General features: G+C 31.9%; 1 long non-coding RNA gene and 1 pseudogene across 1 annotated transcript; both read right to left on the reverse strand.

Annotated features, from left to right (window-relative positions):
* Positions 1 to 884: 884 nt before the first annotated feature.
* On the reverse strand, positions 885 to 3983 carry LOC140007291 (omega-hydroxypalmitate O-feruloyl transferase-like; annotated as a pseudogene).
* Positions 3984 to 7865: 3882 nt separating this feature from the next.
* Positions 7866 to 10796, reverse strand: LOC140007724 (uncharacterized). The gene is made up of 2 exons (XR_011815095.1): positions 10223 to 10796; positions 7866 to 9878 (listed from the first exon to the last, which is right to left on the reverse strand). It is a non-coding gene; the product is annotated as an uncharacterized lncRNA (long non-coding RNA).
* Positions 10797 to 22613: the final 11817 nt, after the last annotated feature.

Consider the following 22613-nt stretch of genomic DNA (forward strand, 5'->3'; position numbering starts at 1 on the left):
GTTTCTTTTTTTGATAATTATCCTGCCTTGATTTGAGCTCGTTTACATTGACCAATGTAAGTTGCAATTTGAAGTTCTGTTCCCTGACTTTGGATCTCATTCCTATTTGGTTCATCAATTTGTGAATTAGCCAAAATAGTTCTCTATTGACAATTTGTTAACTAAGCCTGATTGATAGTTTGTCTGTCGAGTTCCAACTCATTAATGGACTTGAAACTCATCTGGCCTTGAACAATCGTTTGGAAGGAAAAAGAAAAGTTTTTTTTCATATGCCTTGATGATAGACCATTACACGGTTACCCTTAGATCTAGTACCGCCTGGAGAAAATGTCATTAGAATTTGTTTAAAAATTGCAAAAAATGGTGACGAGTACAGAGTAGGAAGAAGTTGTTTGTATTATGTAAATGACATACATTTAAAGAAAAATTTTCAGTTATTCATCAAGGTGCATAAATTAGTTAGATTTACATGAAGTGCACGAAGGATAAACTTAGATAAACCCTTCCTGTTTCCTGAAAAATTTTCATCGGAAAAGGATTAGGTGGTCACATCAAAAGTAGAGGGGATTAAAATTGGGGAAAGGGCTAATATTCTCATTTACCCATGAATTACCTATTAGAAAACAGGAGGAGAAAGTCCATCAAAAGACCAAGGAAACAAATAGAATAGAATAGCTAGTGCATATTTGAAAATCCAATCCAATACTATCAAACACAAAAAACTGAAAATTAATACTCTAATACCATGTCTTCTGGGCTATAATGTAGCACACTTGATAGTTCTACTAATTTACAGCACATGCTATCTAAGTAACTTCTTCATGGCCATCTCACTTCAAGAAATAATGGCCTTATTCTGGTAGCAAACAGCAATGCCAATGTACTTACTCCAGCTCTTCTTTCATAAACCCTTCAAACCTTTCCTTTACAACTGATGGTAAGCTCAATGAGACAACTAAGTTTTCAATATCCTTCCCTTGGGATTCGCACACAACTAGGTTGTCCACTAGTGAAGCAGGAGCAACTTCTTGTGGATCTCCCCACCCAAATTTAATTTCGTTAAAAGGGAGCCTACTCCATTTAGAGATCCAAAATGTGTAAACTCAAGTTGTTGTCTTGCCACTTCATAATGGTCTATGGCTGATTTGATGTAGTCTTCTGTCACTGCTTTTGTGGCATCGTGTACAAATTTTACTGCAAATGAAAATGGTTTTTGAGCTAATTCTCCTGCCTTGGAATGGGCACATGACCAAGCAATGCCATTTCCAAAATAGCAGTTTGGTAATGGTGGCTTGGACTCAGGTCTACCGTCAACAGCAGTGAGAATTCGAGTTCAAAATTCGTTGGAGTTATACTGATATCTTTAACTTCCATAGCTGAAAGTCTTATGTCGTGTTTGGATTGCAATTTTCTGGAGTTTTTTATAGAAAATATACTATAACAATTTGATATATGTGAAATAAAAAGGTGATTGAAAAATGTGTTCACGAAAAAATGTAGAGATATTTTGATGGAAAACCCCTTTCCAAGGCCTGTAGAGGGTGTTTTTATAAAAGCAAAAGGACTTATGCATGACTTTTCCATTCAGAGCATCCACAATGCTATTACACTTTGTGGAGTGTAATGCACATGCCACGTCAGCATTCCACTTTCTCCTCTTTTATTACACTTTCACTCACAATGGATTACACTCCACAAGGTGTAATAGCATGGGTCCACAATTAATCAAATATTTATTTTAATAATGCATAACTCATATTCCATAAATAAATAATGTAATTTTTAAAACTAATTTTGTTATTTTTAAAAAATAAAGTACTAACTTTCGTTAAATTTTGTACATTTTGAATTTTTTTATTTTCTAAAAATGATATTATTAATTTTTAAGTTTGAATAATATATCTTTTTCTATGTTTCAAAAATAATATATTGTTATTTTTTTAAAAATAATTATGTAGGAAATTAAACAAATATTTGATACTTCAAATGCGAAGATATCATAATAATCCATACTTAATTAATAATTCGGAATGTAATTAGTTGAACTCCATAACATAATATTACATAAGTTAAATCAAATAAAATACAAATAATAGAGTAGAATATTGGGATATGTTTTAGCAAAAAGTATTGTGTGTTTATATAGAATTCTAAAAATAGTGCCGTTGGAAATGTTAAATGTGCTTTGTGCTGGAATTTTACCGTTGCCATAGGGCCCACCTTCAATGGATTACACGCATCATGGACATGATGCGTGTAATCTCTATGACACGGCTCCAATGGGGAGCCGTGTCATGGAACGGTGTAATGGCTCCCCATTACACCCGCGTTGTGGCTGCCCTCAGAGAAGGTGGAAAAGCAAGTCTCTTCTTTTCTTGTTTTATGTATTCATCATGAGTAGTATTGACGATTGGAGGCTCCCTTGGAGATAATATAGATCGATCCACAGATGAGGCAGAACTGACAAAGTCATGCCTCTTGCAACTTCAGCCCAAGAGTTCATGAAATGTATGAAGGATTTTCCATCAATTAGAACATGATTGAGTACCACTCCAACAACGATACCACCGCATTTAAATGTTGTCACCTAGACCAAATGTGATGTTGTTAAGGGTGAAAGAATTTGCTTAAGGTCTTAAAGAGTAATAAAAAGCAATGAGAAGAGACAACAAACGAAATAAACTGGTGGCATAAAGCCACTAGAAAACTTAGCATAGAACAGATTTAGTAAATATTTAATTTCGTGCTTATAGTGCAATAGCAAATAAACACGACGAGAAAGTTGCAAAGGATGGACAATTCTCTGGCCTTATATGTGTGAAAACAAAAGGGTGAAAGAGTTTCAAACAGAATCAAAGAGTTGAAGAAGAAAAGTTTTGAACTTTCATAAGAATTAAAGATCTTGAGTTCAAATTCTGCTTCCCTTTTTACTTTTAAGTTTCATTCTTTTCCTGTATGTATATATAATATAGTTCTCATATGTAAGACTGGCCGATCAAAAATGCAAAAATTTTTGAATATCTTCATTGCAAATAGCAAAGAAATAATTGTTTTACAAAAACATGAAAGAAAAGAGCAGATATCAAAAGTTCACCATGTAAAAAAAAAAAAAAAACTGAAAGCAATAAAGGTCAAATAGGATGACAAAGAAACAAAAAAGGGAAAACAAATACATGTACCAACCTCTATAATTGCACCATTTACGTTTAATTCTAGTTGTTTAAGTTTTCGCTTTTCTAATGCTTTGTAATTTTAGGTTTTGAATTGAAGAGTATCTTACAGGACTAAACTCTTAACGATATAAAGCCTCCATACTCTGTGCCATTACCAATTTACCACATATAAACGTTGCAAATTTGCAATCTATAGAGCTAGACTTGACGAAGAAATAGTCAGAATTGGAAATGTAAGAAGCTCATTGCCTCTAAAGTTCGAGATAGCAAATTGATACACAGCTTCACACCCTCAATGGGGGGTCTAGAACAGTAACCATCCCAAGAAAAAAAAAATAGTGTAATTTGTACCATACCCGCACCGTTAAAGGTGGTACATCCAATATGTTTTTTGCTTTGTCATTTTAGTGAACAAGTTCTCGTCGATTCATAGGATTAATGTTTGTGATATCTCCCAGCAGTTCCATCTCATACTCACAGGTTGCTTCAACAAATGGCACACCTTCTCCGTTGCATCTCACCAACATTTTTCCATCCCAACTTGTAGCTACGCAACCTGCAAGAGGATAAAATTCCACCAAGACTTTGGCTAGTTCTGTTTTCAAGACTTCGGCTGAAGTTTTGTTTGTCCCATTTCCCTTTCCCTTGTAGGAAAACACTATCTCAATTGGGTAAGGAAAGGTTTAATTGGTCAAGATTCGATAGGAAATACAAACCACCTGGCGATTTTCCTGCGGGGAGGACTTGATACATGAAAGGGCTCCTCCTTTGCTATTGAGTATTCAACATTTTCCCTGTCTCGTTTGAAGATCAAATATCCAGAAAATTAAGAAAATGTCTTTAGATTTGGATGAGAAAACGAATCACAACAGATAAAATAATAACGGGTGTCTTGCAAGGGTGGAAAAAGAAGCATTTACTAGTATGATTTGCAGTAAAGTAAGGCAACACATTTTTCTAAACTGGGCAAACTGCCATGGATGTCATTCAAGTTTGTATCCACCGTGCTATTCATATTCAATGCATAGAGGAGGAATTCTTGAACTGCCTATTATTCTATGCTTAGTGAGTGTATCCACTAAATGCAGTGTATTCATGGTCCTCTACATGTTTAATAATTTTTTTTTTATTCACAAACATAGAATGCAACTTATAAAGACCTGTTATTCAACTCATTGGAGGGATTGAGACGGTAAGATTAAGAAAGATGTTTTGTACAGGACTTGGTACATTCTTATATAAGTTATTGTTTTCATATATTTATATGAATTAATTTTCGATACACTGACAATGTATATACTTTTATCATTAGATCCATGACACATAATTCGAATTTGAATTTAAAATTCAAATTTTGCATATGCGTCGTATATTTAACCATAATAGTGTATACACTATCCGTGTATATAAAATTTATTTTATATATATATATATATATATAGACACACACAGAGATTAATTTTCATGGATAAAATTGGGTTAATACCACTTTGTCCCCCCAAACTTTGGACGATTACCCACTTTAGTCCCTAAACTTCAAAATGGGACACTTAAGTCCCTAAACTTATAAATAGCTCCCACTTAAGAAAAATTGTTAACAAATCCTGAATGACGTTGGTGGTCGAAGTGTTCCATTTTATAAGGGTTTAGGGATTTAAGTGTTCCATTTTATAAGTTTAGGGACTTAAGTGGGAGGTATTTATAAGTTCAGGGACTTAAGTGTCTCATTTTGAAGTTTAGTGACTGAAGTGGGTAATCGTCCAAAGTTTGGAGGGACAAAGTGGAATTAACCCAATAAGATTTAGTGGAAAACAAAATTCTACTAGTGTAAAACCGAGTCATATAATAAAGTACGACAATCAAACAAAACCGCAGATTAGTACCACAGTAGCCACTATAACAAACTGCTTAATTAGTACCATAGTAGCCACTATAAGAGGTTTTGAACCAATCAATTTTGTATCGCATAAAAATGCTGCAAATACTGACTTCAAAGAACTCTAAACCTGAACTTTCCGAAACAGTGTGCACTTAAAAAAAAACCTTGAATTGAAAGAGAATTTCTGGTACAACACAAACCTCTTCGTATGATTTTTTATACATATAATAGTTACGTTTGTGTAAACGTATTCATGTACTAAACGATGCCGTACATGAGGATTTCTGCGCCTTGTGTGCCTGCGATCTGTAGTAGAATTGATACCAAATGAAAACTTAGAAAAAACTAGAGTTGAATTTGTAAAACGAGATGATTTGAACAGATAACAAGAAAAGAGTAACTTTGGTTCTCTCTAGCAAGGAAATGCGTACGTAAATTGTATTGCAACCCGTCCTTATATAATGCATGCAAGAGATAGATCATAGATGCGTACGTAAATTGTATTGTAACCTATCTTTGTAAAGATAAACGACACAGAAGATTTAACGTTGTTTGCCTCCATAATTGAATCTATGTCTAGAGAAACAACTCGTTCTTTATTACGAGAGAAAAATCCTATGCAAGAATATAATTTGAACTGAATCCCAACCCTTTATTATAAGAGGAAAAAAATCTAAACAAGCATATAACTTGAACTCAATCTCAATCCTTCCAGACCATCTCTCATCTCCTAAGAACTCTCTTTCACCCCATGTATAAGGCGCCCCTTGTATGCTACTTTGTAGTATGCTAGACCCTACCTATTTATAAGTTACATTATTTAACCAATACCCAAGTAATAATAGGAAATAATTGGTAATTCCTAATCTTAAATAGAATAAGAAATAATTCTTAATTCCTAAATTCATATAAATAGGAAATTTCTTGACCACTATTTCAAGTAATGAACCCACCAAAGAGATCCAATATGAGAGTCGAAAGTCCAATGTTGGTCAAAAAATTTAAATTGTTAGGTTTCGACTCGTTATTTACATATTAACCGTTTTTTCTCTATCTCTCAAATTAATGTGGAACACAATTCTTTACTCATAAACTTAACAAATGCTCTAATACTTGGGAGAAATTATTTATTAGAAAACTGACTTAATTTCTTTTAGATAAGTTTCTTTTTTTTATATGAAAATAACTAGTTTCCTTAACGCCTTCCTACAACTTAGTGCCTTCAAGTAACCTAACAAACTTAGTGCCTTCCTACAACTTTTGGACAAGTGTTGATTTAGATTTCATAAGTTTTGATGGTTCAGATGGTATATTTTGACGCTTTATTGTCTTAGTGTTTACATTTATTTTTATACTCCCTCCGTCCCACTTTGATAGTCCTATTTTCCTTCTTGGTCTGTTCTAAATTGTAGTCCACTTTCCAATTGAAAAATATAAGTGTCTTTTAATTTCTCTAAAATACCCTTATTCAATGTAAGTTGTTATTACTATAAACTACCTTATTTAATATAGATTGTTAGTATTGAATATAACCTACCCCATTTAATACATTTAGATTTTTCAAAACATATTGATATATGAAAAGTCAACTTTATTTAATGTAAGAGTATTTTAAGAAAATAGCAATTTAATTTTATTTTTCTAATAAAATTAATTACTTTTTTTTTAAATTGTGTAAAAAGAAAAAAACTAGAACTATCGAAATGGGACAGAGGGAGTAGCATCTGTTTGTGCTGGTACCTATGTATGGTCCAATTGGTATTGGTAACTGCAGATGTTTCAACCTTGTTATGTACTGCTTTCTGTCTACAAGTGGATTTGGGCCTTCTATGGTTGCCAAGTAAGGGTTGTGGTCCATATCAAGCCCAATTAGGTCGATTTAGTTTGAATGGTTAACTTTACTGTGTTGGTTCCTTTCGCAACCACATCTGAACCATATCCGTACGAGTGGAGAAGAATACTGAACAATTCTTTTTTCAGGTCATTATTTTTCTCCAGTTGATTGCAATGGAATTGTTTGAAAATGTTTTCCAATTGACTATAATGGGATTGTTTCTTCTCCACGACTTCGTTTCCTCTGAATTTTTTTGTTCAATTTGTGATTAAAACCAGAGTAATGGTGGCAGAAAATTTCTTTTTTTTTTTTTATAAAAATAAGACAGTGAATTAAAAAATAAATTTTGAGATTTTTATTGATCCAATATTTTTTCTGTTTTACTAACGGACATCCTATGGTTATATGATGACATTCTATTTAAATTGCTTAACAATCCATCAATTATTCTTAATTAGTCACATTTATAAAACTATGAGAATGAAACATGCTTGCATGAAACTTTAGGATTGAAATTGATCAAAATTATAAAATAATGAAAATAAAATGTGTTTTGACTAAAATAAAAAAAATTATCCAACACTCCAATCAATGGAGATGAAAAGTGCATTTTTTCCGTTATCGCATTCAATGTTGACTTGCAACATTATGACCATTTGATTCCTCGTGCTGAGAATGATGTCGTTGTCGTCTATGACTCGTTATCAATTTATCATCTCATTTTTCTCGTTTCCAGGCTTGTGGGACCGTGAAAACGGGATTATGGGAGACTAGGAGAGCAATACAAGTGTCACGCTGCTAGATGTAGCAACTTTCACTGTGACACGAGTAGCGAACATGGAGCTCGATATATAATTTTACTAGCATGGTTCTGGCCGCGCTATGCAGCGGCCTACCCACTGGTATGAACAGCTTAATCTGTAACAATGAGGATAATTTCCTAAAACATCATCATGTATATATAGGCTCAAGAGGTAAATACTATGCAAATCACAATAATATATTACATAAACTCAATCATTCATGTCTTAGTAGAATAGATACTTGGATGCCAGCTACAGTTACATATTAGGAGGCTTAAATAAGCTTCATTGCCTAATGAAGTACAGCATTGATGGTTAAACTATTACTAAATATATTACGATCCATTACTTTTTAAGTCAAAAGAATAATGGATCATAATATAATTCAAAAGATATTGTCTAAGCAATGAAGGAAAGGCAATGAACAAAAGAATATTGCATGTATAGATGCCAGGTTTGAATGATTTCTCAACCATTTTATTGTGAAAGAGAAATGCTTTCTCAATATTTCCCTCCCAGCAGTAGCCTTGAATAATTGTGTTGTAGGTAATTTCATCAGGGACCAACCCATTCTCCAAAAGCTCATTGAGTTTCCCCATTGCTTGTTCAGTTTTTCCAGTCTTGCAAAGCCCGGCTATCACAGAGTTGTATGTGATAATGCTAGGAAAAATACCTTTTTCTTTCATCCCACTCTAGAGCTTGAGAGCTGTGTCGACATTTTCATCTTTAAAGTAACCGACAATTAGAGTGCCATAACTAACTTCATCAACAATATAACCTCGCTTTACTGCACTCTTAAGTAAGTCACGTGCCTCATTAAGCATCCTTTGTTGACAAAGAGAGTGAAGAGCAGTATTCAGAGTCACAGTATCCATTTTCAAACCTTTACCACCCATTTCGTTCATTATTCTAAAAGCTTCAGCCAAGTTCCCAGCTTTGCAGTATCTGCTTATCAAAGTGTTGTAGGTTACACAATCTGGAGAAAACCCATCCTCTTCCATCCTACGTAAAACATCACTAGCTTCACGCATCTTCCTGTCTACGATCCTGTCTACGATCCATTGTGGTGCTTGTTTGCTTTTCAGTTATATTTGTAGAAGCAATTGATCTAGACTTTGCTCTCAGTCTCTTCTTTTTCCATCTAAAGTAGGCATGTCTTCTATATTCTTTCTTATTTATCACCTCTCCAGCATAAATGTCAGAATATTCAAGAGCCCTGTTATTATAAGATATAACTGGAGTAGTACCTATTATAGGTATATGTCTATTCACAAAGAGAGGAGGAGTATAATTAGTTAGTTGCATGTCTAGACCTGATATTTCAGAATAAACATTTTTCCCTTTAACATTTGTGACTTGCTCACTCTGAAACTGATTTTCTATAACAAATGATTGCTCATTGCAGTTAACTTGTGATGAACCAGCAGGCTGAACATCAGACAGATTGATTAAAGATGAATTGATTGGGAGCAAAGAATGATTGTCAATAGAATCAGAAGTATAATGAATTCCTCCAGTATTTTCTGAAGGAAACCAAACATTTTTACCTCTGCAGTCATTCGGCATAATTAGGTTCCTATCGATGTGATTTTGTGAAGCACATGTTTCAACAAAGTGGTTTTCACGAATGTCATTCTCACAGTTGATAGTAAAAGGAGAATATGGCTCATAAACAGAAGAATCGAGACTAAACTTCATATGCTCAGTCAGCATATTTAAGTTTGTCTTTTTGTTTCTTTCCAACATTCTTAGATTAGGGGAATCATCAAACATTTCATCTATTAATCTAAAACCTGTACTAAATTTTCTTTTTTTTTTTCATTTTGAAACACAAAAAATCAAAATCTAATTTTACTATAAACAAAGCAAGATGCTAATCCAAAGGCACACAAAATGACAGAATCAAAGTAGCTAAAACTAAGTAATATATATAAAATGACAACCTTAATAAGCCAAAGGACAATGATACTAAATGATGTAATTATTGAATAGATAAGCAGCTAACAGCATCATGCAACATTTGAAATAAAAAACAGAGGGAAAAGTAAACTATCATAGCATAACATCAAACACATCGCATTCCTTAATTAAGAGAAAGCAATAAACAGAGGCAACAACAGTGAAAAAAAACTTGCAGTTCAAAATAGAAGGTGATAAAATAGAAACATACCTATATTTTCTTTGCTCGCCTGAATGTTGGCAAAAGTCCGGCAGCATTTGAAAATAATATAAAAACAGATAAAAAAAGGAAACGTAAGCTAATCGAAAAAATAGCATCATAATTATTCTTTTATGTATAATATCAAACACATGGCAGTCTTTAATTAACGGAAGGTAAGAACATGACAATAAATATAAATAAATAAACAGAAGGTAAGAACATTCATCAAACTAAAAAATTGCAACTTAATATGCTGACCGAAAAATTGACAGAAACTAAAATTAGTTGCTCAAACTAAAATTTGCAGCTCAGTCATCAAACTAAAACTAAAAAATTGCAGCTCGAAATAGAAGGAAAGAGAATAGGAATTACCTAGATTTTCTTTGCTCGTCTGCTGAATACCGGCAAAACTGGGAAACAGAGGTATATATAGAGCTGGAAATAGTAAGTTCTGAAAGCTGTACCATAGATGATAAGTCGGTAGAACAGCCATCCCTAAAATGAGCTGATTTTGGGGAAAAAGAGATTTGAGTGAGCTGTTTTTTGGGGAAAAAGAAGAATTCACGCGAATGTGGATGATTTTTTGAGAGGTAATCGAAAGGAAGTACAATTAGTTGGTGGAAGTACAATTAGTTGCTCGAGGAATTGACAGAAAATTGAAGATTTTGCAGGCCTCTAGATTTTGGGGGAAAAAATTTTACTGACCTAATTTTTGGGGCAGGACAAAAATTCACGTGCGTGTGGAGGATTTTGTGGGTTGCAATCAAAAGGAAGGACAATTGGTTGTTGAAGGAATTGGTAGAAAACTGAAAATTTTGCAGGCTGATTCGACGGGAAGAAAGCGGCTATTCGAGAGAAAGAAAGAGGCTATTTGACGGGAAAAAAGGGAAAGGGAAAAAGGGGGAAGGAAATTCTGGTAAATGAAGAAGAAGGAAGCTCGATGACTAATAAGGTGTTGACTAACTTACATCATGAGTCATCAGTCATACTAATCACGCTAACAGGCGGGAACATTACTTCTAATTGGTATGACTGCATTAATTTGTATAATTATATAATTAATAATATAATGTAATTCAAAACAGCCCATGTGATAAAAAAAATCCACAAATAGTCTACAATTATTTGCATTTGACCAGAAAATTATCAAAGAGATATTTTCAAATATACAAAAATAACACTAAATAGTTAGCAACTATTTAATGAGCTAGTTTTCATAAAAAGATTCAATTGACCTTTCAAATCAATTAAAAACCAATCAAAAGGAACAAATAAAAATAATTATATAATGTAATTCAAAACAACCCATGTGATAAAAAAACCCACAAATAGTCTACAATTATTTGCATTTGACCAGAAAATTATAAAAGAGATATTTTCAAATATACAAAAATAACACTAAATAGTTAGCAACTATTTAATGAGCTAGTTTTGATAAAAAGATTTAATTGACCTTTCAAATCAATTAAAAACCAATCAGAAGGAACAAATGAAAATAATTATATAATATATTATATAATGTAATTCAAAACAACCCATGTGATAAAAAGGTCCACAAATAGTCTACAATTATTTGCATCTGACCAGAAAATTATAAAAGATATATTTTCAAATATACAAAAATAACCCTAAATAGTTAGCAACTATTTAATGAGGTAGTTTTCATAAAAGGATTCAATTGACCTTTCAAACCAATTAAAAACAAAACAAAAGGAACAAATAAAAATAATTAAACCATTGTTACCAATTAGCCCCTAAATAGTAAGGAACTATTAAGACCTTTAATTTCAAGACCAAGGCTCAAATAGGCATTTCTCACTCTTTAAATCCCAAAAATCAGAAAACAAACTCCTTCCTAACTCCTTCCTCTAACAATATATTGACACTTGGCATTCAAGGGAGAACTTGAGTTGTTCTCTTATCTAGTAGGTAGATATGCCAAGATTGAGTACAGAATTCTGTTTACTCACTTTAAATTGATTACCATTTTCCTGATAGGATTGGAAATCCTATATTTTCTATATTCATTCTATTGAGGACTTAGGTTTTCGAAATAGTGTAAAAAGAAGTGTTTTGAATAATTGCTATTTGGAATTCATTGGGCCTTTTAGGATCAGTCCCTCTAATTGTGAATGTTTTTCATTTTCCCATTTAATTTCTAGAATATGCAAAAGTATTTAATGAAATTAGTAAGAATGTAGAAGTAAACTTTTGCAATATGTGCTAAGTACGGATGCTTTCAGAGTGTGTTCAACCATCTAGCCGTCCCAAGCTGTCCTATCTGGATTGCAATTTTCTGGAATTTTTGTAGAAAAATGTTTTGTTACGGTTTGATATATGTGAGATAAAAAAAATGATTGAAAAATGTGTTCACGAAAAATGTAACCATTTTTTTGATGAAAAATGGTTTTCCAAACAATGCAGAATCCCTCCGTCCCACTTTGATAGGTTTAGTTTTTTTTTTTTTACACAATTTAAGAAAAATTAGTTAATTTTATTAGAAGAATAAATCTAACTTACTATTTTCTTAAAATATCCTTACATTAAATGGAGTATAACTAATTAGTTTTACATTAAATAAGTTAGATTATACTAAATAACAATCTACATTAAATAAAAATATTTAAAAAAAGTTACAAGTTAACTATGTTTTTTAATTAAAAAGTAGACTATAATTTAAGGTCGATGGAAAAGAAAACAATCCTATCAAAGTGAGACGAAGGAAGTTTGGCTTTGATTCTGCCAACATAGCAAAAGTTCATAATGTCCCTTTGAAAAAACACTATGTAACTCTAACACTACTAGCACATACTTTTGATTGTGAATAATACTACTATGTTTTAAAATCATTATTATCAAATGGTTCAAGTTGCTACTAATGATTGAAAAATGATTGCATTGGCAACCATCTCTGTCCCAAAATCATGCTCAATCTCAAACAAATCCATGAAAGATAAAGTATGACTGATTTTCCCTGCAATCATTTCGGAAATGTGTGTAAATTTTGTTGTGGATGGTTATTTTATAACAAATAACTTGTACATATTTACAATAGAGATTTCGGAAAACAATACTAATCATTGTAAAAAATAAATGGGCTCTATAATCTGGATTTCCTGCTGAAATCTAGATGCCTCATTGGCCAAATCTTGTGCTTTATTCGCCATGCTGGAAATATAGAAACCAATTGCATTTTTGGGAGGATTTTATATAAAAATCATTGTAGCACTTTGTTTAAAATGCGTTGTATGTAAAATAAAAAAGATAGTTGAAAATTATGAAAGAGAATATTCCAAAAAAAAATTCATGAAGAATGTAATCCAAGCAAAGAAATGGTAATGAGACGGAACACCCTTTGTTACACCTCATGAGAAATTTTGGGTTTGGGTGGACCAATTACATGGCAAGTTCGCCTTGACCAATCCAATATTGCCAAGTGGGCAAACGAAGACTCCCGATATCTAATGTCAAATTAGTGGGTAGTAGGCTCCCCCATTTTAGTGCATTTTCGTTGGTCAAAAACCAATTACTAGACTTGCTAAATAATTGGTCCGTACCAAGATAAAATTTCTCCTCCCAATGCCCATCTCGCCTACTTAGCCCTTTTTTTTTCATTGCAAGTATACAGATCAGAGCAGATCAAAAAGGTGATTTGATAGCTCCTTTGAATGTTTTTCACTACAAATAGAGTTTAAATTTTCACTCTATAGTTTAAAGAGGGATTTAGTCCCTTTTTGGTGGCGATCGAGGCGAGGTTTAATGATTTCGTACTTAACTCATTACAATTACCGTTTTGACCTTATCCTGCATCTCCAGTACTCCTCTGTTGGGCTCCTCTTTAAATATTTCCTTTTACAAAATTCATTTGTTGGAAGTAAAAATAAATTTAGGGAAATAAACGAACAAAATCGTACATAAAGAATATAAGGCTCATACTTTAATGTGAAGTTGAATTTATACAAAATTGCTGCAAAGTGACACAACAATGCAAACAAGTAAGTTAATAATTCAATTACCCAAATAATATAGTTATACAACTTAACAAGAACCTTTTAGTTAGTTATTTGCAAGTATCCTTATACTATATAAGAATGAGTTTAGAGTAAAGATGTTCTTTGGATTTCAACCGTAAGGATAGGGTTATTTTGGGACTGTAAAAGTATTTGAAGTGCAATTAAAGTATTGAATACAAGTCATTATAGCTAATTTAGTTTTGTTATAATTACTTAGATGTCCTTTTAGACATTTAAAGCTAGGGGTGACAGATATCCGATTGAACACTAGGTATAATTAAATTCAACTTGTGTTTTAGTGAAATTACATAAAAACCTTTCTAATCATTTAATTGTATTAACATCCAAGTCTCTTAATTTCCTAAAGCATTTCTCATCAGTTATTTGCAAACTTATGATATATAGATATTAAGACACAATTAATGCCAATTAGTAGAGAAGTTTGCGGCCGTCACCCCATCTGTTCAAATTCATTTCATTTACTTACAACTTTTTCCACCACAATCATGTAGCCTATTAAATTCGAATGTTGCTACATTAGCTACTCCTCTTCCCCATTTTGCAACACCTTTCTCAATAGGTATATTTTCTTTAGCCAATCTACTTTTTGGTTGTAAGAAATCTCAATAGGTATGTTTTCTTTAACCAATCTACTTTTTGGTTGTAAAAAATCTGTAATCTTGATGGTTGTATGTGTGATAATTTTTTAGTGTTTTAATTCAATTGTCCATGTTAGATAGGCATAATAGGGAGGAGATCACATTTGTTAATTATTATTTGTGGTTTAAAGTAAGTTTGTCATCATAAATTTTTTCATATGCAGATTGCATCTACTTTTATTGTTTTAACTATTAGTTATGATAATTTTCAATTGTTTGTTATTTTATTGATGATTCCATTTAGGCAAATTTTTCATTTCATTTGATTTGCCAATAGGTTTAGCTATCTACTTAGAACTATTTGGCTGCAAATCTAAAGTATGTACTTCATTACTTTTAATTGTTTTCTTGAATTGAGTGGTCTAAGATGTTTTAGTATTTTATTTGATGTGGTTATTCCTCTAAATTAGCATGTTAGTTGTTGTATATCTTTGCAACTAGATCAAAAACTGATGTTTAGTGATTGTAATCCCTATCGAGAAGGAGATGCTTTACTATATGTTCTAAATTGTACAATAAATCATAATTGATTGATTGGTGAATGTGGAGGTCTCATAATGATATGTTCTTGGAATCAATATAAATTTAAGAATTTGGCTTGCAAGAATCGAAATTCCACTAGCAATAATTTTCTTCAAATATGCTAATTGTTCAAATCTCACTTATATGACAAGATAATGTAATAGACTGCCCTTATATTAAGATCAAATTCAAACTAAACAACAGATTTTAATATCCATAAAGTGCATGAGCAAATATAAGTAGGTCTTTTATTTTATTAGGTTAGGTGCAAAGTAGTTGATCATATCTTATAATTCTGTTTCATTACATATTAGTATATTTTTTTTAACTCAATATGTAACTTATGATTTTTCTGTTTAATATCATATATTAAAATTGTCGTACTTCAATTCTTATACTACAAAATACCAAATAATAATTATTAATCATCTTTAATTATAAGCACTAAACTCCCGCGCGTCGTGCAGGCTTTTCCCCCTAGTAAATATAAAATAAGTATTAGTGAACAGTATGGAAATCACATATATCGACAATATCCTAGGAGGAGGATGGGTTGGACCTGGTATTTTTTTTTTTTTTTTGTCAATTGTCATTATCTATATTTACTTATACTCCTACTCTAACATAGCCTAAGGAGGTGACTCAACAAGGTCACATGGAACCGACAGAATTGAACCACCATCAGATCATACAGGTGCATTATGTGCCCATATGGATCTAAGAGAAACCAAATACCTCTAGAGTAGTTGGCTACCACATGTCTTGTAGGGTGGGAGGTTAAGGGTTCAAACATTGTCTTCCATCCAAGTTGCCACTTAAATGTGGATTCTCTTAAATCCATATGAGAAGTCCCATCTCACAAGATATGCGGTGCCCAACTATTTTAGAGCTAGTTGGTTTCAAAAAAAAAAATTGCTTGGACCTTGTACTGCATGTCTAGGTCTTGTTTGGATTGTAGTTTACTTGAAGAAAATTTTTTATATTTTTTGTGAACATATTTTCTAATCATATTTTTAACAAAAATTAAAAAAAAAAATCAATCCAAATGGGACCTAGCGTCCAGCAAGGCGAGTGCCCGTGGCCTTGCCATCCCTACTTGTTTTATTGGGTAAATCTATTACCTAAACTACTCAGAAAGTTAAGTAAATCACTTTTCGCTTGTGTTAAACATTGTAAGTCCGTTTAGTTATTCTTAAGATACAAATTGAATTGATCAGAATTTCGCAATCTATAATTCCAATATTTTCATTTGTGATTGTGTGAAAAACAGATGCATGACTTAATTTTGAAAGGTCTGAGTTGCAAACTCATTATCTGTAGACTAACATAAGAGTTTATTCAACATTTTACGAATTAGAAAAAAATTATTGCTCTTGATGGTAAGAGCCAATAGCTAAGTAAAAAAAGGTTTAGGATCAATGTTCCTAAGTAAATTGTTCCTTGCAGCCCTAATCATGTTCCTATTTTGTAGCAATTGGTGATGCCAGGATCTCAAAAATTGCACATTGAAATGTTTGTTTGTGATTCTTAGTATTTTCTTACATACAAAAAATCCTAGGAATACTTAAAGGCCTTCGTAATAATAAAAAAAAAAACTCAAAATTTTGAAATTTAACTAGATCTCGTAAAAGTGCAGACATTTCAAAAGCAGGAAGACAAAATCTATGCAGTTGTCGAGACAAAATATAAAAAACCTGTAAAGACACCTGAAGGTTAGTAATCCATAACCGAACAATTTCGAAATCAATTTGTTTTATAAGCTTTAAGAGTATATTGAAGTAGGGGACAAAGGACAGCGGCAGGTATGTCTGCGGGTTTAAATTAGTGTGGATAAAAATTGAAAAAACCGTTCGAAACATCTCTCATATTTTGTAAAACGAAATTTTTTCACCCCTCACTTTTAAATTGCTAATGTTATATCCCTTCCAAATTCAAGTGGACAAAATTTAGTATCAATTAAAACTTTTGACCACTTTTTAATCTGAATCTACTACATGACGCACATACGGTCTTTTTCTGAGGGGTAAAGCGTGAGGTTTGGATCGAATCATTTGTTCAACTATAAATGGGATCTGATTTTATTTTTACCCATAAAAAAATAACCACATCTAGTCAACAACAAGCATCTATCTATACTTCAGGGGCTTTGGCATCTTCAAAGAGAAACAAAGTTATATTCCAGCCATGGGTCATAAGAGAAACTTCAGGGATTTTGGCATCTTCATGAGAGAAACCTTTTTGCCCCTCATAAAGTAAGAGATTTATGGTGTGGAACAGATTTTTGTGCTTCCTACAAGTCAGCGTTACTCAAATTATATCCATTATCCAATAATAACATCATTATTCTAACCTACCTAACCAAACTAGTTCTAAAAACAAAAAATCCAAACACTACCAGCATAGGTTTCTTTTTTTTTTTTTTCCTCCAAATTTCCTTCAGTAGATTAGGTTAATCATAGTGAATTTATTGTCAAACATATTACGCCTCTCTGTTTAATTTCAAGATTAAATTAAAAACCAACTTAAACCCTCAATCCTTATTTTGCTTCATATAAATGATTCAACCTCATTTTATACAAGTACAAGAATAACATATCAAAATGGGTTTCTTTCGTGCTGACAGATTAATGTCAGTACGTTCATAATCTTTCTTTTTTTTTTTTTTTTCTCATCAATCATTATTTGTGGGTTAGAAACGGTAATTTCTTGTAAGTGTTTATCTTTTTCTTCCCCCCCCCCCTTCCTTTTCCCCTTTTTAAGGTGCTTTATTTTTCCTTTTTCTTCCTTTCACTTTTCACTTTTTTAAGGTGCTTAAACTTTTAGTTGTTACGCAATTTTTTTGAGTACACCAAGTATTCATCTATACATCAACATTATTTTATTGTTTGAACCACCAGAATTCATATCCAAATTATCAATGATATTAAAACCCTTATAATTGTGAACTTAAAAGGAGAAACCAAATGTGCAACTTAATTATGAAAGGTTTAAGATCCAATCCATTGTTTAATTATGCACTAACATATCATTAAAAGTCTAACATTTTACTAGCAAGAAAAAAGAACTATTGCTCTTCATGGTAAAAGATTTAGGATCGACAACAATTTTGAGCCTAGCAATGGTAGGGAAAAGAAAATGCAGCATGAGCATGCATGTGCTTGTTTTGCAGCAGTAGATGATGCTTGGATGTCAAGAATTGCAAATTTATAATTTTTCGTTAGTAATTCTTAGTATTTGCACGCATAAATAAATATTGCACGTCTTTTGTCATAATAAAATGAAGATCTTTCTAGTCAAAAGTGGAATTTTTGTGTTAATATCTGATAAATTATCCATTTTCTTTTTTATATGTGCCTACCAAATTGTGACAACCCAGGGAAATATAGCAAACAATAGAGGGTACGGATCTTCAAGAATTTAAATGGTCTTACTTATTTGAAACATAAAAAACTTGTGGTTCTTGTGAACTTTTTAGTGTGTTTTAGTTGAAGCACATAAATTTCTCTGTTAATTCGCTGCACCTGTGTATTTATCATCATCATTAGAAATTATATTTTGCTACAAATATAAGATTTTAATTACAAATTTCAAAGTTTTAGGCACTCAAAATATAAAAAAAATAATTGTAATTAGTATCACAAATTTATTAGTTGGTACTAATTTACTTTAAATGACAAGAAGCGTATTGGTTTACTTAATACGCTTATATGTGGGATTTTGTAAAACTAAACAAGTGCTTGTTCCAAAAAAAAAAAAAAAACTATTTATACTAGGTTGAGTCTCGTTCAAATCCGGCCCATGCTAACACTGAACCCATTTCAAGTCGAAAACTCGTGCAGCCCATTTATGCACAAAGCCTAATTATTAATTCTAAGACCAAGCTCGCGCCAAGATGGGCCTTTTGACAGCCTTACTCACCGTGTCACAGTTCAGGCTATTTAGATTATCATATGCTTTTCAGTATTTCAATTAGAATCAATGTGCTTTCACTATAATTAAAAAGAAAAAAAATCTAGGGAGAACAAAAAAAATTCTGTATAAATATCTCACATCCTTTAATTGACTTCGATATCTTTTAAGAAAAAGAAAAAGACAAAGCTCAAACCTATTTAACATATGCTTGGCTTAGCAATGATTCAAGGAGTCAAATATTGCAAATCTCAAAATTCGTGACAAACAATCCGTCTACAGATCAAGGTTGAGATCCCAGATTCAAGAACTTTAGGTTCAAATTTCACAAGCCGTGAGTTTATTCTAACTTCGTGTTCAGCGTTTGTCCGACCAAATGTTGGTATTAGTTGTAATTTGGTGTACTATGATCACTGAATCATAAAAAATCCCTTAAAAATATCGGATTAGCTTTATAGTTAAGGGTCTTCGTTTTACAATTTGAACTGCTCGGTTCTCAGCAATGACTATAAGTATGAGCAAATAGATGGTAATATGAATTAAGTGACGTGATAACAATAGAGTGATGAGACCCAATAAGGGCGCGGTCGAAGAGGGGACAGACTTTACAAAGCAGGAGGGGACAAAAAAAAACATTTCTCGGGAAAGTTGAACATAAGCTGAATATAAAAGGATAGTGAGTGTCATATTTGAAACTAATTAAAACCGGATAAGATTATTTGGTTATATAATACCATAAATAATCACCATTGCACAACCTTTCCTTGTCCCATTAGGATGTCAAGAATGCTGTTTGATGTTTTATACCAGAAGATTCCAATTGCCTGAGCATCTAATTAAACTTTAACACTGACTAATCAATCACCAAATAGGAAAAAAAAAAAAGAAAAAAAAATTTCTTGATCAACCTTGAATGGTATTTAGATACAAAATTATTTCAAATATTATTTTGCCTGTATCATAAATACGTTTTTCAACTCGTATTTTTAAAATTTTGACTATTTTTTTATTTTATTTCACATACATTATTTTTGTAATGTCGGAGATGATGATGCTTCGATGGCATTCAGGAGTCAGAACACTACTAGTTTCCATCACTACGGTGTTTTCTTGTGTAGATTCTAATATTTGGAGTTCACTTACTTTGACTTGCACATTCTTTATTCACACCATAGGGATAGGGTCCTCTCATCCAAATCTCCTATTCAATGATGACATGTTAATCTACATTGAAAAGTATTTCAAATGATTGAAACGATTCAACAACCTTGAATAATGTAATGATAATAATAATGTTATAATAAAAAAATTGTGGGGCTGATAATTCGGATGATTGTACCAAACAATTTCAATTAATTAAAATTTGTAATTGATTTTTTTTTTTAAAACATCTCTTGTTTGATGAAAGACAAGCTTTTGTGTTGAACAAAGTTTCTATCAATTTCCTATGAATCTTTTTTTTTATTTTTAGTAGTTCGGAAAATGCCCCGACTCGAATCTATAGGATCCGAGTCCGCACACCAAGGATCCGAGTCGGGGGCACCAAACCGGAGGAGTGCGCCATGGCCCATGCAGTGATAATGTTGTTATAATAGGTCGATTGACAGGGAAACAGAATTTGGACATACTACTATTGTGTGCATGCACGCATGCACTATGTGCCCGATTTCAGAATCATATTTCGTCTTCCTGCCCATGTATTTCTGGCAGGCTAAATTAGGTGTTTTTCTTCATTGTTCATTTATAAAGATAGACTTCTCTTGTTTGTGTTTAATTTATTTCAGACTGTGAATATAAAGTTTTCGTTTAAAATATAACAGAAAAGTATTATTGGACCCAGAGTACTTCACTTGTATCCAATCTTTTAAGTTTCTTTTTTTGGTTCAGGGTAAGAAAATAAAAATTCTGTTACAAAATTTGCTGAAAGTCGTCCAGTACAATTTGCTAAAAAATTGTTTGGTTAGACTTGAGATACGAAATGAACTCATAAGAATTTCGCAAATTTTGTTTCCAAAATTCTCTTAACTGATTTTGGAGAAAACAACAATAACTTAGAGTCAGGAAAGTATTTTAGTGGGAGCACAAATAAATTAGAGCTATTTTAATTATTTAAATGGTATGGAACAATAATAATATAAGGTGCTATTTTTTTTGTATAGAAATACTCACAAGTAAACTGAACTTCCTATAGCATTGAGTTTGTGCTTGTAGCAATCATTTTTTTTTTATTAAAAAACATGCTATCAAATTACTCGTAGGTACATAATTGTATTGAATTTCTACTAATTATATGGGTAAAAACATAATTTTTCCACAGTACTTGAAATGTATATTTTACTTTAGTCTGTAGGGGCACATTGATAAAGTGGTAGGGCAAAAATATATTATGTATAAAGTTTATGCCTAAAATTGAAAATGGGACATATATATATCTATATATATAATTGTAAATGTCAATGAAATATTCAGCGAATTTGGAAAAGAAGAGCTGCAGGTTCTTTTTCTCTCTTTTTTGCATTTCGCAACTATATTTATCTATTTATTTGTTCCTATTCATGTAGAGCATGAGAAAAATGAAGTAATCGAAGTTTCAGACACTGTGATTTTTCACATTTTGATTTTTTTCTTTTTACAATAAAATTTTCATTTTTCACACTCATGAAAAAAATCAGTCTATTTTGAGTAAATTCTTTGTATGATATTGAAATTGAATTTCATTTATTGTTGAGATTTTTTGCTCAAATGTATGTGCTTATATATATTAATTACCTTCAACACTATGGAGGATTTTATTTGTAAAAGTGGTTTAAAGAATAGTATTTACTTTTACTATCTCTCTCTATAGTAGAAGTGATTATTAGTTACAACATAAAGAGTAAAAATGCAATTTTGGTATTCAAATTTTGACACATGAGCAATTTTAGTTCCCAAACTTTGGACAAAAGCAAATCTGGTACCCAATCTTTGAACTTTTAAGCACATTTAGAACCTTCGATGGATTTTTTTCAAATTGCAATAGGAAAGAGTCACCTGATAGTCACATGTTCACCAACTATTATATAAAAAAATACAAAAAAAAAGTTAAATTTAGTCCTTAAACTAGGTATTTAGTGTTAGAAGAATACATTACGGGTCCGTTTGGATTCCTTGTTTTTGCCTCTGTTTTTCACATTGCAAATACTACAGTAAATGTGATCAATCCAAAACAGCTCCAAAAACACCGTTTGACATATTTTATAAAATAGTTGCCGGATATGTGACAATCACATGACTTTTTTCAGTTACAATTTCGAAAAAAATCGTTAAATGTACTAAATGGGCTCAAAAGTTAAAAAATTGGGTACCATATTTGCTTTTGTCCAAAGTTTGGGAACTAAAACCGCTCATATGTCAAAATTTGGATATTAAAACTACATTTTTCTCCAACATAAATCCTTATCAGCTTTCATCCCCTCACTTTTAAATGGTTCCAACTTAGTACTTTCTTTTTTTCTTGGTCTATAAAATGCTCATTTTCTTTGATAGCCCAAGTGTATTATGGGCATTAAAATATTCTCTCTCCTCTAATATGAATATTCTAATATTATTTTTGGTAAGCAGGGCTGATAATTAACGCAGCAAAATATTCTCACCTTTGACCTTTAGTGGATTTAGTGACGT

The sequence above is a fragment of the Coffea arabica genome, chromosome 5c (assembly GCF_036785885.1).
Source record: "Coffea arabica cultivar ET-39 chromosome 5c, Coffea Arabica ET-39 HiFi, whole genome shotgun sequence".
Taxonomy (NCBI): Eukaryota; Viridiplantae; Streptophyta; class Magnoliopsida; order Gentianales; family Rubiaceae; genus Coffea; species Coffea arabica.